This window comes from Phasianus colchicus, chromosome 3 (genome assembly GCF_987193195.1).
Source record: "Phasianus colchicus chromosome 3, bPhaCol1.hap1.1, whole genome shotgun sequence".
NCBI lineage: Eukaryota > Metazoa > Chordata > Aves > Galliformes > Phasianidae > Phasianus > Phasianus colchicus.
In genome coordinates, this window is record NC_143438.1 from 14,728,042 (window position 1) to 14,745,246 (window position 17,205).

The 17,205-nt window shown below is 39.8% G+C and overlaps 1 long non-coding RNA gene across 1 annotated transcript in view; it reads right to left on the reverse strand.

Moving 5' to 3' along the window:
- Positions 1–419: 419 nt before the first annotated feature.
- Positions 420–17,205, reverse strand: part of LOC149918420 (uncharacterized) — a 74,833-nt gene continuing 58,047 nt past the window's right edge. Inside the window, exons 5-6 of the long non-coding RNA XR_016465441.1 lie at positions 7,527–7,608; positions 420–1,816 (exon numbers count right to left, since the gene is read on the reverse strand). This is a non-coding gene — a long non-coding RNA (uncharacterized LOC149918420). The remainder of the gene's footprint in view (positions 1,817–7,526; positions 7,609–17,205) is intronic.

A 17,205-nucleotide genomic window follows, 5' to 3' on the forward strand; every position in this document is an offset into this window, starting at 1 on the left:
TCTGTTATGAATACACGCACTTTCATGATGTTGCAAGTTGTCCAAGCTGCAGACAATGAGTAATTCTTATTAAGAAGCTCGGCTCAGCAGAAATCCATTTTGCCAACTAATATATGCAGGATATCTCCCACACACCTTCTTGTGTACTGCTCTTGATGTTTTGCATATAGTAATTCTTCTGTGTTTGGCTTTTCTTCACATTTGGTCTGAAAGCCAGTAAAAATACTGGTATTCTTTACATAAGGGAAACACAGTATTTTACCTCAAAGCACTTTAACTATTTTCACTCTTTTATTTCCCCATTTCTGTAATACTCACAAAATTATAGATTATTTTCAGAAACGTGTGATCAGAAACAGAAACAAGATTTTAGAAGAACCTTCTAATAATTTATTTGTAATTTAGCAGTAACTACTATAAATGGCTGCCTATTATTATTCGTGTTACAGTAGTGCCTACAGGTTCCAACCAGGAAGCACAAGGGGATGAACTGACTTGCCCAGATTTGCACTGCAGCCAGAGCCAAACCAGAGGCAGAACCCACAGCCCTATCTCAGTCTTGTGGCCTAATCCTTAGTCTGTGCTGCTCCCCTCTCAGCCAAGAAGCACATTTTCATACATTTACCATAGGCTGATCTAGTGAAACCAGCCATGCTCTGGTTTATGAACACAGTTGGAGCTGAGTGCTGATGCCTAATAAACTGTTTCATTTTGAATACTTAACTGTCAGTAGAAGGTGGCTTAATCACCTAAGAGCCAGATTTCCTCTGCCATTTAGACATCTCCATGCACAAAAGACCATTGACTGGGATTTTCAGAAGCACCTATTTTCTTCACTCCTCTGAAATAGTCATTTTGCAGGCTTGGGAGTTTGGTACTTTCCACAGTCTGTCCCTAGTGCAGGGACTGGAGTTTTTATAGAGAAGAGAGGCAAAAATGAGCCTCCATATTACAAGTATGGTTCACTTTCTGTGCCAGGGAAAGATGGGGCTGCTGTGCTTCTGCACACCTCCCCATCTCCTTCAGCTCATGGCTACCTTCAGTGCTAGCTTGGACTCTGCTAGAATTGCAAAGATCTCTATTTTGACAAGGTTGCTTCGTCTGCATTTTGCTGTTTGTGGGCCATTCCAACATCCTTCGAAATGCTGTGACACCTATTTTCTACCATTCTATTTCCTGTTGAGCAGTACTGTTACACACTGGCTGGTTGGATGGATCAGGCAGACTGGTCCACTGCCATCTCTACCAAAAGTCCTAGTTTGTCTTATATAGGCCTGAATAAATACAACATGTGGAACGTGATGCCCTTGTTTCACACTGGCAGCCCTGGGAGCTGAAAACCAGCACATGCAGGAAGAAGTGCTCAGCAGTTCATAGTGCTTTTTCTCTAAATGCAAAGTGCATTTGGTGACAGTGCTTGGGTCACACTCAGATGGACTCACCCTCTAGTTCTCACTTCTACGTGAGAAGAATATCAGCCCACCATTGGTTATGTTGTGGAATTACAGCTTCCTCCTACTGAAATATTAGTTTAGTTTTGAAGTAAGAGTGGCATGAATTGCTCTTTAACATACCTGCTGTTTTTAAGAACCATTTGGATGCCAATCAAATTGCCCAATTTTAACTCCAAAAAAACCAACTTGGTGAACCTTAAAATACCAGTGAAATACAAGTGTTCAACTTTGTCAACAAGCAAGGTGTTCCTTACCTCTCTTGACGTCTATAACTTCGTTGGTACATATGCAATGGGCATTACTCTGCATCCCACATGGGGCTGTGGGTTCAGTGTGATGAACACATCCAAGAGCGAGGGAAGCTGTAGAAATAACATATGGTTTGTAAAGTGCTCCAGCATAAGAAGTATCTTAAAGGCAAAATATTTTACTTTATTGGATAGTCCTCCAGCTGTATTAATAAAATATGGGTTAGAAATGTTTATACATATAAGATTTATCATGGTAAGACTGATTTCAAACTTACGTTTATTGAAATGAAGAGAAATCAGTCATGCTGTCAATCCACATTCATTTCCTAGAATTTTATTTGAACCTGACAGCCCCCTAGAAACACACATTTCTTAGCCAGATATTTCCCTCATGCCAATTTGAGTCTCAACATCTCCACTTAGTTTTTTGGCATTGTGAAAAACTCTAGTATTTCTGGACCGTGTCCTGTGGTAATTCAATTGAAGGGGAACCCATGCATTCTTCAACAGAAAGATGCTTGCCCAGCAATGGTTTCTCATTCAAGGAAACATGATAAAAGTCCTTAGCATGAACTACTGCTGTACAGTTGGCCTCCCTACTCTTCTGCTGTACTACAAGCTTTTAGTCCAGGACTTTGAAAATGAAATATATTTTGAGATGTGTATATTGCACCACAATCCTTTCTTTGTAAAACCACAAGGTTTTTTTGCATTTAACTGCCAGAACCCAGGAAAAAAGTTCTGTGGTTCAAGGAAATCCAGTCTTTACAATACAAGCACGCACAGTTATGGGTCACAAACAACTTTAACTTATTCTTTCATCAATTTTTTTGAATAATTGATGCACTACCATACTTGTGGCTCTAGATGAAATATAGCCATTTTTGAAGACAAACTTTTTTTTTTTCATATCCCTCTCAGTTCTGGTGCATCTAAATTATTGTATTTTTTCTTACAGATTTTAGGCATACCTACTGGATGGCAAGTCTGTTGTCATTGAAATAAAACAATGTGGAGGAAAAAAAACCTGAACATTTGCAAATATTCATTTTTTAAAATCCGTTCAGTTCTAAAAAACAGCAGTGCTGACTGCATTATTCTTTTGAAGGTGTTACATAGAAAAGACTAGAGACAGTGAAATTAATTGTTGGAATTGATATATATGAAATTGGTTAGTCTTAAATCTAACAAGGATGTCCATCAGTTTTCTGTAAACAAACATGGTACGTATTATTTCTAGACAGGATATGTTGAGTTTTATGCGTGTGAGCATCTGCGGGGGCTCATTTGTTAAACTGGCTAAGGTGTAAAAGGCTTTAATGACCTCCTAAATCTCCTCCTCTGGTTGTCATGGTGGAATGTCTTCCAAGGTCAGTCTCCCAAACAAGCAGGTCTACTCGTATTGTAAACAACCATATATCAGACTGAATGATAATTGCCAGCGGGCTCTGAATATATAAGAGCTATATTTATCACAACACTTTCTTGTTGGGGTAATACAGGTCAGATACGCATGCTCATGGATTCATTAGACTTGAGTTTTCCTGAATCTCTGCATCTTTCACAGTGGTCTTGTTTTCCCATTGTATTTGCTGTCTGGACAGGATGTTCTACCAGAGGAAGTGTTCCTTGTGGAAAGACGTCAGATAGTTATCCAACAAAGCCTCATCACTGCTAACTACCTGGCAGGCACAAGATTGATTTATGTATTTAGATATGAGCTTATGTTGCTTTTACTTCTTTGCCTCATAAAGAAAGCAGTAAGGCTTAAAAGTTGCTGACTAAAGCAGGCAATAATGCAAATTTCCCTTTGCACAATGAATCATCAGGTATTCATTTTATATATAATTTTGAATGTAAGAAACATTTAAAAGGGCATGGCTGGTCAGCAAGGTTAATTAATTGCTATGTTGGCGGACAGCTTTGTTTGAGAAGGCTGGGATGCTGTAATCATCTGAGACTTCCAAGGTTTTGATGAGGAAACAGGTCATCAAAAAAACCACAGGATTTTTAATAAAGCAACTGATAAATAAGAGGGCTGAAGAGATGGGGCAGAATTTTCTTAGAAATCTAATGCAATTACCAGTAATCAGAAATATGATATATTAAAATGCATAAATGTTTTGGGTTAGTTTCCTCAGAATAATCTATTTTAGTGTGTATGAAAGCAAATGTTAGAATACCACAGGCAGCTTTTAAAAGGCTCTTGGTCCCTGGGCAGAGTTTTGGCAAGCAAGGGGAAGCTCTGCTTGATCACACAGCATGTGTTATGAACTGCATTTGATTTTATGGCTTTCCAAAAAGCTGTCCAAGAAGGAGGTTTTTTTCCTCCTTTTGCAAAGGGGTCTCAGACATCTTAGTGTATGTTTTTCCTCACCCAGATGACCCAGGCCAGGGAGATATTTGCCGAGAGGGTAAGCAGCTCCCAGAGGCAGTGACTAGAGTGCAGAGCTGGCTGGTCCAATTTGGAATAGTTGGGCTTTTGCTCACCTCTTTCATCAGGGATCCTCTTTTTTTTTTTTTTTTTTTTTTTTTTTCCATCTCCTGTTTAAAATTCTCTTCCACTCTTTGTTTCTGTATTATTGCAGCAACTGGATTTGCCCCTCTATTATGGTACTGGCAATGTAGAAAAGCATATTCTAGGAAGGTAACTTCACTTACACTTCTCAAGCATTTGAGAAAATAAGCAAGTGAAAACACAATATGCAGGCTATGCTATCTAAAACCCTGCACCTACTGCAACTGCTGTAAGATGCCAGATCCTTCAGATCCTTTTTGAGATAACCAAGATCCATAAAACCAAAGCAGGATCTTCCACCCAAGTGAGTCCCTGTCGTGGGGTGTTACCAGATACTCTCTACAAAATTCACCCATGCTGACCATGAAAAAAGAGAGATTTTACTTGTTATGAAAAACTTGTACCTGTCTAAACAGAAACTGCTGAAATGCTGGGTGACTTTGATAGTGACATTTGCGTGTGGTTACCTGTATGAAATTTCTCTTTACCACATCCCACATCAGTGGATTCTTATTCTCCTAGCACCCAGAAGACTGGTTCCCATTTTACAGGCAAGACACTGGGATGCAGTATACAACCTCATACGTATGTGTCCTCTTGTCCCAGTGTTTGCCTAGAAGGGAACACAGGCCTCTTAGTGCTCATGAGGTTGCACGCGGACCAGATCTTCCTCTTGCGTGTAACATAAGTGTGGTAATGTAACCTCAAGCACCATTCATGGTATGTGTGGAAAAATCAGGCCCATACTACCATAAATAAAAATGGTTTTGCTTTCAGAAGTAGCTTCAAATGGAAATATTTTAGAGGATAATTCTTTGATATGGCTTCCATTACTCAGTTTTTTGTTTGTTATTTTAAAGCAGAGTACATTTGAGAGTTTATGCAAATAACTTGATATAGATGGAAATTAGGAAAATAAAATGCAATTATTTGTTGTTTGGCTTTACATCTCATGTTTCAGTGGAAATTTTACTAACATGTAGGTTTGTTAGAGAACCCCAAATGAAACAAAACTACTGAGAGTTTTATGATAAACTGTGAAAGCTACCCTTACTATAGGCAGTGAAGAGTGTGCAGTTTTGTACAGGCTCTGAAGACGTGGCAATTCCTGCAGCGCAGAGCGTCTACTGGGTATTTATAATATCTCAATGCTTATTTTCTAAGACAACTTTTGAAAAAGTACTGGTGCTTACATAGTTCTGTTATGTTTTTGATGTTACACTTAAAAACTGGAACCAAGGGGAACTTCTTCCCACGCAACTACACTTGAAAAAAAAAGTACCAGAAAGAGTGGAACATAGTGTTGTTCTTTGCCACAAAATGTCAGCTTCATCAGCACACACCATCAAATCTCTTTATTATAGTTCTGTGGTGTGGGAGTGTTGTTTGTCATTTTGTCATTGTTTCATTGCAAAGCATTTTCCCTCAAGCCCTATTTTCACCATCTGTGGTTTCTGCAAATTCTGGAGTATTCAGTGTAGGATTTTGTATTCGTACCAAGATTGAAATGAAAGTGAGTAATACTATTTGTTTTGCATTGTTGCATCCCAAACACTTTCAGATGTCTCATGTAATGATAGGAACTTCTTAAAGGCAATGCAGGTTACTTCCCAAAGATTTATAATGTTTTCAATGCATTAAAAATTATTTATTTCAATGTTTTCAGTTTTAAACTTTTTGTTGAAGTATGTTTGGCTTAGGTCTTTGAGACTAGTGACTTTTGGGTAGCTAGCCAGACAACATAATAAGCATCAGTTTTAAAAGATCAAATCACTTGGAGGACACACAAATTCAGTACTCATTGCCCTCAATGGTACATTTATAGTACATAATCTATCTAAAAAACCTTTTTAAATCTGGATTGTTTCCTTAGACCCTTAACAGATTTAAATATATCATATTTATATGATATGATCTGTCTAAGTACAATGACCTATACCTCACAATAAAATAGAACCTCATTGTCAGAATGGGAGGAATCCTCATGCTGTTAAAGACAATTTTAAAAATTCCCACTGGTGTTGGTGGTGCAAATTTATATTACCAAGCACTCTTTAGAGTCACCTGAAACAGCTCACTTGTGCTATTGGGAATGACACCATTTATGGGAATAGTCCAAAGACTCCTACGCAAAATGTCATGGCTTAGGAATGAAAGTTCAATAAATTGAGCTCAACTAGGGAGCTGGGTCCAGGAATTTGGGTGCCTAATAAAGCCAGTCCTGGATTAAAAAAAAAAAAAAAAAGGAAAGAAAAATAATTTAAATAAATGGATCCTGCTTCAGCTAGGTGTGCAGACTGTATAAATCTGCGGGTTGTGTCTTCTGGATACCTGTATTTTTTGCCGCTGACAGTGCAGGCTCAGGAAGCCAAATACAGAATGCTAGCCTTCCACTTCTGGATCTGTCAGTCTAGTCTTATGCACTAGTACTGCATGTTGATATCAACTTCTACACATTTTTTAAAGTGCACAGGAAGAAGACAATTTCCTAATAGCTTATTTTGAAAAGAAAGAAAACAGATCCGTCACCCACTTCCTGACAAGCTGAAGTTTTGTTCAGCAACTATCTATTGAATCGACAATGCTCCACAACTATAATTCCTCACAGCATAAAATGCAGCATACACAGACTCTTCTCTGTCTGCTTCTCAAACAAAACCACAGGCACATAAATCCTGCTCTCTGGAGGCTGGATAACAGCTACTGGACTCTGGGCTCTTTTGAGAGCCTGGCATAACACAGGCAGTACATGCATGCTCATATATACACGCACACATGTGAAACATGAAAGCACCTCAGCTGTCATCAATTGTTTCCACTTTCTTTTTTGCCTATCTGGTTGCATTTTCTACGCTTGCTTTTTACCTGCTCTATAGTAGAAAGGGTAGACAAAGCACCTTTTGCCACAGTACAATGGCAAATGATGCTGAGAGTAGTGCAAAGTAACAGTTACATTTCAGTATATAGGACTGATGTGTCACCTCTTCTTAGGTAGCTTCCCAAAAATAGCTCAGTGGGCTATGAACCATCACGAGATAATGGAAAAAAATTACACAGCAACTTGTAATGCCAGCAAAATTGAAAGTATGTCATCAGTGTATACTTAGGAGTTATTTATAAAATCCGGGAATTTCCACTTTCCTTATTTCATAACATATCTGTCTTTCTGAATACCTCACGACTGAATGTTGAGCACCACAACTTGGTAAAGAATATTTACTGAAAGAAAGCTCGATCCCAGCCTGCCACTGCTCACAGGTGACTGCAAACTTGGCGCATGACATAGCTCCATGAGAAGTGTACCTGAGGTGCTCTGCCACAGGCTGTGATCCCCTCGTCCACAGATGCATGGGTGCTTTTCAACTTCCCTTCCAGTTCCAGCCTGCTGGTAGATGAAGCAAAAATTACTCTGATGAACGGTCAATTGAAATTTCCCCCAGTCGTTGGTCAGTATATTTAAAGAATTACTACAGTAATTATATTTTATGAGTATGAGTCATTTTTCTGTTTTTAAAAAAGTACTTCACTTTACCCATCTCTTTTAGTACATTTCCATTTGGTGTGGTTTGGCTGCATGGAGAAATGCGGCAGCTGGTTACTTGAAAATATTTAACAAAGCGCCAGATTCCTCAGCTCTGGCATACCTGTGGACCACATATATGGACATAATTGCAAACATCTGTCCACCCACCCATGTAACAGCTAAGAAGAGTCATTTAAGAAAAAGAAGGCTCAAATAGTCAGCTTCGAGGGTAAGGAACTGCAGAACTGCCTGTTTGTATGCTTATTTATTCATATTACATTGCTAATGGCCTTCAGAGACAAAGTCCTCTGTCATTTTCATAGGAAGGCCATGGCAATGCAATATATAGTAGTACCACAATACATACTCACTAAACCAAACTGTGACAGGTTACAACAAAAGCATAAACACTTAAAGAGCCTTATTAACAAACTAAGGACTTTCTGTGGCATGTGTGAAATCAGTAAGAGGTAAACAAAAAAAAGCCTTGAGTTTGCACTGAAAAACATGTATCTCAAAGATGTGTGAAGAATCATAGTATCCATAACCATAAGCAGAAAACCATGGATATTAGGAAGAATTTGTTCTCAGAAAGACTGGTAAGACATCCAAATAGGCAGCCCAGGGAGGTATAGAATCACTGTCATTGGAATCACAGAATCATTAAGGTTAGAAAAGACCTCAAAGATCATCCAGTCCATCTGCACGTACAACCAAGGAATGTGTGGATGTGGCACATGAGAGACATCTAAGTGGGCATGGTGGAGATGGGCTGATGGTTGCACTTGATGATCTTAGAGGTCTTTTCCAACCTTAACGGTTCTATGGTTCATTGTACTGTGGAGCTACTTGTATGAAGAAAAATGCAGCTAAAACTTTCTGAAATTCAATTATTTTAGCAGTCAAAACTGAGACTCCAGTCTCCAAACTACCCAGTCCCCACACAGAGGATGGTATACCACTGATGAGTCCTGGCCAGTCCTGGACTGATTTAACTTTTATCCAAGGCCATGCTGACCCATGCACCTTGAAATCAGTGGGTGCCATCAGATTCAGCCATGACAAGAGTCAGATCAGTGTTTTTTTTTTACCTTCCAAAACTGGTTATATTTATTAGCCTTATTAAAATTCCCTTTAGGAAACAAGTTTTTCACATTACCTTGAATGATGTAAAGGTCCGGGCTAAAATCCTTTGAGCTTTAAGATGCTCAGAATCTGGATCCACAGTAACATTTGATATATTTTACTCTCAACACTTGCACTCACTGGCTGTCAAACTGAAATCTCCTCTTTCCTCTAGCCCACCGTCTCCCCTCTGCCAGTTATTCACACAGGGAATGGAGGATTATTGAGCTCTGAGAGGCCTTCAAGAACTGGTAGACAACTGATAGAGTCAGTCCCATCACTCCTTGAGCCATGTGAATAGAATATTTGAAAGTGAGAGGATTGTGGAGCGATGTTATGCTCGAATGTGAGCAGGGAGGAGACAGTATTGCCTCCTCCAGACTCTCAGTTCCTGGTTCTGTAAACAAGACGTGGAAAGGGTAACAGTACAGCCTGAAGGCTGCTCTAGACCTCATCTGGATTGTGTCAGTGTAGAAGGTGAGCCTGAGGCACTTTCTGTCATTGGAGCAAAAGTCCTCCTTGCTCAGTTAATTTTATATATACTGCCTATGAACTTCATAAATATTGAGAAGATGTTGCTCATATTTATTTCTTTTGGTGGAAGACTTTTCCCTTTACAGAGTGCTGCCCTATGGATCTGACAGACAAGAACTGACTTTGGTGCTTCTGAGATAATTCAAGACCACACGAAGTCCAGCTGCCTCAGGACTTCTGCCAAGGAGACAGTGGAGTGGAGCACTCCAGTCACATCACAGCAAGGATATTCAAGTCCCTTCACAGTGAGACTTCATCCATACGCAAATATTTTAAAGTTAAAACTGAGCGCTCAGTTTACTACATATGCAACTAATCCACAATGAATTGCTAAGCTAAATACTTTTTTTTCCTGCCCATTTATTTTCTTCTTGTTAGACTCCAGGTTCTTCCAAAAGGAAAGGGACATCTGTCTGAAGAAATTTAGCCTGGCAGAAAAGAGGTTGAGCACATGGCTTTCCTTGCCGTACCTCAAGGCTCTGTGGAAAACCATACAGGTGAAAAAAGATCTGTAAGCACAGCATTACAAGAAGCAGAACACACATTTGCAGCTTGAACAAAAATTAAATTGAGAATGTGGTACAGTGTTTGCTTGGACTGATAATTTCTGACTGGTGAAGATCTGAACACTTCGAATGGTCTTCATTTACTGTTCCGATGTACCTCACAGTGATTTTCAATTGATATTATACTGTGACACTATTACTCACTGTACAGCTCTACAGGCGCATAATATATAAAATCTGCACCATGTTAAAAGGCAAGTTGAAAATCAGCTCCGAGCATTTATTCTGTGGCACAACTTCCAGCTTTTTTTTTTTTTTTCCCAAAGCCGAAATGCTGTCTCCCATTATAAATGCTACACATAAATACTGTATAATGGGAACAAGGTGTCAGCTGGAGGCTTGCAAGATCTACTTAGCTCTTGATATTTTTTTCCTTTTCTTGACTTATAGCACCGCAGTTGTGCTATCTTTAGTCTAACTGAAATCTTATTTTCCAAACAGATGCAGTGAGACCTAGATCTATATCAGACAAGGCATAAGATCTGAGAGAAGGCACAAAAGCCAGGCACAGTTTGCTTCCAATCTGACAGCTTGTTTCTTTTATAACTGAGCTTCCAGAGTTGTCATTTCACTTTGCATAGAATGGCAAGACAGACTTCACTGTCTCACTCATGGAGATGTATTGTAAGAACTCCAGTAGAAAAATACTTGTACTTCTGGATAGATAATGATATCTTTAGCAAGAATCATGTCCTGAGTATGGACTGGAGATATTCTTTTAGTCCCTCAGCATTGTTCCATTTATCTCAGATGCTTGCAATTAATGAAGCAATGAAATCACTGGTCAACAATATGATGTCAACCATGGCTTAATTGTTAGTAACCATTTCATTAATAGATAGATAGGGAGCAGAGAATTAACTGTAAATTCGGACATCCAGCTATTGTCTGAAGTCTGAGGGTTGGTGCCAATTCTCCTAGCATGTGTTGCCCTCTGGAAACTAACCTATAAAGTCACAGCATGAGAAAATATCCAAGCATGAAGAAGTATGTATACCGTTAGTAGCTCCTAGGGGTTTCACTGCAGGTGCAGTATAAGGAAAGCATCTCACCACATGGAACAGTGAAATCCAAACAGCTACTGAAAAGTCACTGAAGGATAGTTCTATGGGTGGTATCAGCACAGGACCTGGATGCCATTTTCAGAATTACAGAGGACAGAGCTAGCCATCCAACAAGACTGCTAGACAGCCTTCCTATAAACCAGTAGACAAATATACAATATGACATGGAAAAACTTCCTTCTGACTATAGGTGTGCAGCTTGTGAACTAAAAAAAAGTAGATCAGAAGTTGTTGTCTCATACTAAACCTATTTATTGCACAGTGCATCCCTGTGCACTCAGAGTTTGTTAGGGTTAAGGTAGCCAGTTCAAGTTTCCTTCAAGAGATAGGTGGTCAAGACAAACAGGGCTAACAACAGCATAGTCATCTGGCACAATAAGCACTCAGAAGAGAGGCATCTGCAACAGGAGAGAGTGTGTGTGTTTCCTAGTGAGCTGTCTCTTTGCATGATAGGGCTTTGGGCTCAATTTTGGATGTATGGTGAAAGAGGTCCAATAGATGCCTTGGGAGAAAGACCACTCCCCGGAGTGGGGACAAACTGGTTCCTCTCAAGTCTAACTCATTCCTTGACTGTCTTAGGGAAAAGAATTTCCGATGAATTATGTGAGGTCAGCCTGGGTTCACTGTTTGTTCTCTGGTTCTAATATACTTATCTGAGTAAAAGCTAAATGCTTCTCTCCATAATTTTTTGCTCCCTTTATTTCACACTTGCGCTTGTTCATCTGTTAGTGCTGTTATTTGTCACTTACTCGGATGTTTAGTCACTCAGGAAATAAGGTATATAAAGGAGCAGGATAACAAATCTTACAAAATGAAAACAAATTAATTATTAGCTGTTGCAGAGCAGAAGAGTAGCTTTGCTGGCTTCAAAGCTGATGTTAAATTTTTTTGATAGGCATTAGGATTGAGAAGCCTCCAGGTGACTGAGTCCGGTCCTTTGCTATGATACATTTTCTTTTGCCATCTCTCCAGCTTATTTAAGCAGCCTAAATGCCTGGGAAAGGTGTTTTCCTGTTATTCCAATATCTGACTGTATTGACTGTTAGAAATCTGATTTCCAGCCTGAATACATGGATGTTATATCCATATCATTCCCACAGTCTCTTGTGGAAACTCGCTTCAGCCTGTACGAACCAATGTACACAAAGAAGCAATATAACTGCTTCTAGTACATCAGTTACTGGAGTTAATGAATTAACTTCATTTGGGCAGCGTGGCCTCTAGAGAGCAGAGCCACACCATGCCACCGCTAGCTGGAGCCCTGGGAAAAACAAAGCTGCATTTTGCTTTGCAATTCAGTCTAGCTGTTCCATCTGATGTGACTGCAAGCTTTCATTTCTCATACTGGGTCACTCACAGACTTCACGCTGCATTTTTGTGTCTACAATCCTTTTGAAGTCGGTTCTCTATCTCCTTGTCCATTTTGCAAATGTGTGTCATCTTAAATACCTCTTCTTTGCACGCGGGTCATTGAAACCATATATTGCACCACGGATGAAGCCTTGAATTGTCTTATACACGTCACAGAAATATTTCACTTATTGCACCCTAAGATCGTGATCGCATCCAGCCTGGAGATCACAGTTGTTCTACAATTAACTGGTATAGTCGGGTATACCATCTTCTCCTCCATTGTTTCCAGATGTGTTTCTCAAACAGAAATTCTTGTTACTCGTTCTGAAGGGCTGGATTTTGCACTTTGTGCTATTCGCTTTCATTCCATTTCCATTACTTTTGTCCTCAGGGTCATCCAATTCTCTCTGCATGGTATTCTAGTCCTCCTCTGAATTGTCAGGGCCTTCCAACTTTGTGTCATCAACACATTTCATAAGCCCACTCCTACTTTTTGAGCCAAAACCAGCCCTTGACGAACTCCATTAATAGCCTGTCTCCAGCTCAATACTTCCTCTCTCGACACAGACTGCTGTCATCTCTGCTTTAACCAGTTTTCTACCCATCTTACAGTTTTTCTACTAATCCTCCTTTTCCTTAGCTAAGCAGACACTTTCTCACATGGCACCAAACCAACTGTTTTACTGAAATTGGGAACACTGTATTTCCTTTGTCTAGAGAAAACAGTCGTGTTAGAGAAAGATATTATACTAGTCTGGCATGATCAGACTATGACCAAACCAGTCTGAAAACGACATTTTCCATTTTTCTGCTTATCTTTATTCTTTCCTGCAACATTTGTTCTACAGACTTGCAGGTTGTTGCAAAGTAAACGACCTCAAAATATTCAGTTTTTATCCCAGTTTGAGAAATGGATATGTTTTCTGTTCTTCAGTCATCTTCTCTGTCTTAAGTATCCAGGAGAGACGTTTTGTAATGAACTGGTGATTTGATGTGCTGCTTCCTCAGTATGTCTGAGGTGGAGATTAACCTGTTCCCTTCAATACAAGCTTGATGTAGCGTATGTGAGTTCTGCTTCTGTCACCATAGGAGTAATTCTCTCTGGCTATATCGGCTCTCCATTGTCAACGACTTTGTGAATAAAGAAAAAAAGGCACCGTATATCAGACTTAGGAAAAATAATAATTAATCTCCACCCTGGACTACTGCATGGCAGTTCCTTTTTTCCTTTTGTGCTCAATTCCTATTTAGATGGCTGATTTTTTTTTTTTTTTTTTTTTGTATTAGTTTTATTTCCTTTTTAAGGTCCAACACAGCTTGACTTTTGGCAATTCTTACTTTCTTTATGCCCTTTGACCTCCAGACTGCTGCTTTCTTGTCTGATTAGTCTTTATGCTCATTCCTTTTAGGCTCTCTGTTATTATCCATTTGATTTTTAAGGTGGATTTTAATTCAGTTCTTTCCTACAAGGTCCCCTCCTACTTGTACCCTTACTTAGGAAACAAGTCACTGATATTTTTTGGACCTCTGACTCAAAGGAGTTTCAGTTTTAAGTAACTGTTGCTTTTCAGCCAATAGCAAAAAGTGAATACTTTTCTGACGTACATCTTCAGATTTTTTGTGAATCTACCATTATGATCCCCCATCTTATTTTATTCCTGACTTTTCCTGATCAGTGTGGAACTCGAAATACTAAAAAACTTACAAGTGCTCTTGTAAGGATTCCTCTCTGTGATTGTATAGAATGCCACAAGTAGCAAAAATTATCATATTTTTACAAAAACTGTTTTTTTTTTTTGTCTCTATACATACATGTTCACATATTTATTGATACATACATATTGAGATAATGCATGTTAAAAAAAGACCAAAAATGATCTATCAACCTTAGTTATTTTAATGACCTTAACGGCACCAAAGTGTGGTAATAGATCTTAGCAAATCATTCTACTAATAAAAAAACTGAAAGGAAAATGTCCCTACCTATCACAGCTCTCTCTCACAACCACACTGAAGAACAAGACCATACTTTAAAAATACCTCTGATAGGGTTACCCAAAGGCACAAACAATACTCTCTCTTAATATTTAGCTTCTACTCTGCCAGAAAGTGATTTAAATTGTTATTTAGTCTCCTTGATTTGCTGCTACTTTGAAATTGGACTGAGTTGCTACTCATTATTGGACAGCACTGATCATGAATGTGCTTCAGAACTTAACAAGGTCCACTGTAATAAGTGATAACTAATGACAGTTAACAAGCATGGTTAATTTTAGTCTTTGCTGCTTATGTCTTAACCTAATCCACATTAGAGCTATGGAGAAGATCTGAATGTTCTGCTTCTGAAGAGAACTTGCACAGACTGGCAAACAGCATGCCAGCAAGGCCCTCATTTTAAATAGACATTTTTAAGTAGAATAGAAATGTCTGACTTGAAACACTAAGCCTTGTCATACAGGGCTAAAGCCTGCCTGCTCCTCACCCAGTAGGAGTGAGAGATGGGGAGAAAACCTTTAGCACAGCTGATAATCAGCACAGGGCACAGCTGCATTTCTGGTGCTCACAAGAGTGCATGGGCTACACCCTTTGAGAAAGGAAGGAGGAATATCATGTTGCTTCCTTCCAGGCACACAGTCCAGCTGAACTGCTCAAGTCTTTCCCAAGGACCATCCTCAGGGGACTTCTCGAACACCTCCTGCCTCTGCAGCATCAAACCCAAATCAGTCTCATGCCACGGCATGGAACAGAAGGTTTGGGACAGCATTGTGCACACTGTGAGACGTCTACCCTCAGCTAACCTGTGCATTTACCTTCATCATTGCTTTGGGCAGACTGTTATGAGTCACAAGATTATGTGTTCCAGATTCCTATCAATAGCTGCTTTATAGCACTCGTGTCATCATGACCATACTACGTCACAAAATTGTCTCTTAGTTAGGAAAAGCATTATCTGAAAGGATGCAAAACAGGCTTTACTAAGTATGGATACTCACTACAGTGAGTGTTTCTCTAGTCAACTTTTAAAAGCACAAACAGAAGTTCATCTCTTGAACCTGTAAAAAAATTGATGCTTCCCTAAACCTACTGGGTTCCTACCTCCTGAATGTGGGCTTTTTTCTCCCTTCTCTGCATGCGGAAGGAGGAACACTCTAGACAGTACAGTAAATTTTTGCCTTATTATTATACAGAAATCCTTTTCCTATTTAATTGCACTGACAATATTAAAAAAACCTCAAAACCTTGAAGCTTTGAACTAGCAGGTATATAATGAGAGAGGCTGCCCTGGATCATTCTATAGAAAAGTGCTCTTGAGTGTGTGTTTTGGGTTTTCTCTCTTTTTTTTTGTCTCTCTCTTTCGACTAACTACATGGGGAACCAGAATAGACAGATGCCAAAGTTAGGATACTAAAAATATTTACAGATGTGTTCACCACCCACTGAAATTAATGAGAAAAACTTGAGTGCCTCCCTGGTTAGAGAGAAATTAAGTATGCTTGTAATTTAAGCATGTTAATTTGCATCTACGTTACGAAAAGTTTGTGTTGATTCTGCTCCTAGGCAACCTCCTACAAAAACGCAAGCTAACTGCTATGACTGAGTCCTGGGATAATGGTTTGGACTCAGGAAGTCAGTTTTCTGGTAAAGGAAAACATCAGAGCCTACACAGTTTAAAACTCCCTGCATGCACTCAGCCAACCTGCACGTCACAGATGTTTTCTGTCTGCGTAAAGCCAGCACTGAGCTGCCACACAGCGTGGATGGCAGCGAGAGGCTCAATGACAGGTGCCTCTTACAGCTGATGCACCTGAAGCAGAACTGTGTCCTTTTTCTGTGGCAAGGGGTCAGTTTATGCAATGATACATTCTCTCTCAAGTGATGCCCGTAAGCAGCGCAAAGAAATCTGACCGTTATGCGTCTATCTGTATTTCTGATTTTATTCCTCCAAGCTTTTGATCACTCTCAAAGTCTGTTGGCTTCTAAATGCAGCCAGTGTAACTCCTTTAAATTTTAGGAAACATGTTAGAAGAAAGCAACAACTGCCAAATATTTTTGATTTGTCAAGGATCATCCTAAAGCTGTGCTGTGAACAGAAGCACTGTTGTTTTAATCCAAACGTTACATTGGCAGAACCGGGATGTGCAGACATAGAGTAAATACTCAACCCTCAGCCTTCTCCCAGGTGCCTCCAATGCTCAAAAGGTTTTACCATACATTTTTTCCTCACCTAAAGGGTGGAATAAATTTTGCCTCTCATCTGGCTTTAATTTCAGGCAGTGTTAGGACAAGCAGAATCTCCAGTAGTACACTGAGGAATTGGCTAGAAATATCCCTGCTGTGGCCAGGACATTACCTTCCCAGAGATGGGTTTGCCACAGCATAGTCGTCGTGCACAGCTTATGCAAAGCACTCTTTGAAATATGGAAACATCCAGCATTTTTGCGTGGCGGCCAACATAAGCCTTCAGTCCTGCCACTTTGCTGGGACCCACCCTGTGCAACCGACGCAAAGCTCTAGCTCAAGTCATGGAATGAGGCCACAGAGGCCAAGTGCTGCTCTGAGATGCACCCACATGACTCTACTGGGACAACTCATTTGAACAGGTGTAAGCCTAAAAAGGATGAAAACCCAGCATCAAAACAGCATTTTAAACCCACTGCATTATTTTATCCCAGATTTCCATTCTGTGGCCTCATTTTGTGAGATGCAGAGCCACTTCTGATCAGGTTAGTCAGAGCATGGAGCTCAGTGCATGGGGACCTCATACGCCTGGGCCCTAAGGCTGGCTGGAAAATTCCTCAGGGAGAGCTTTGCAAATG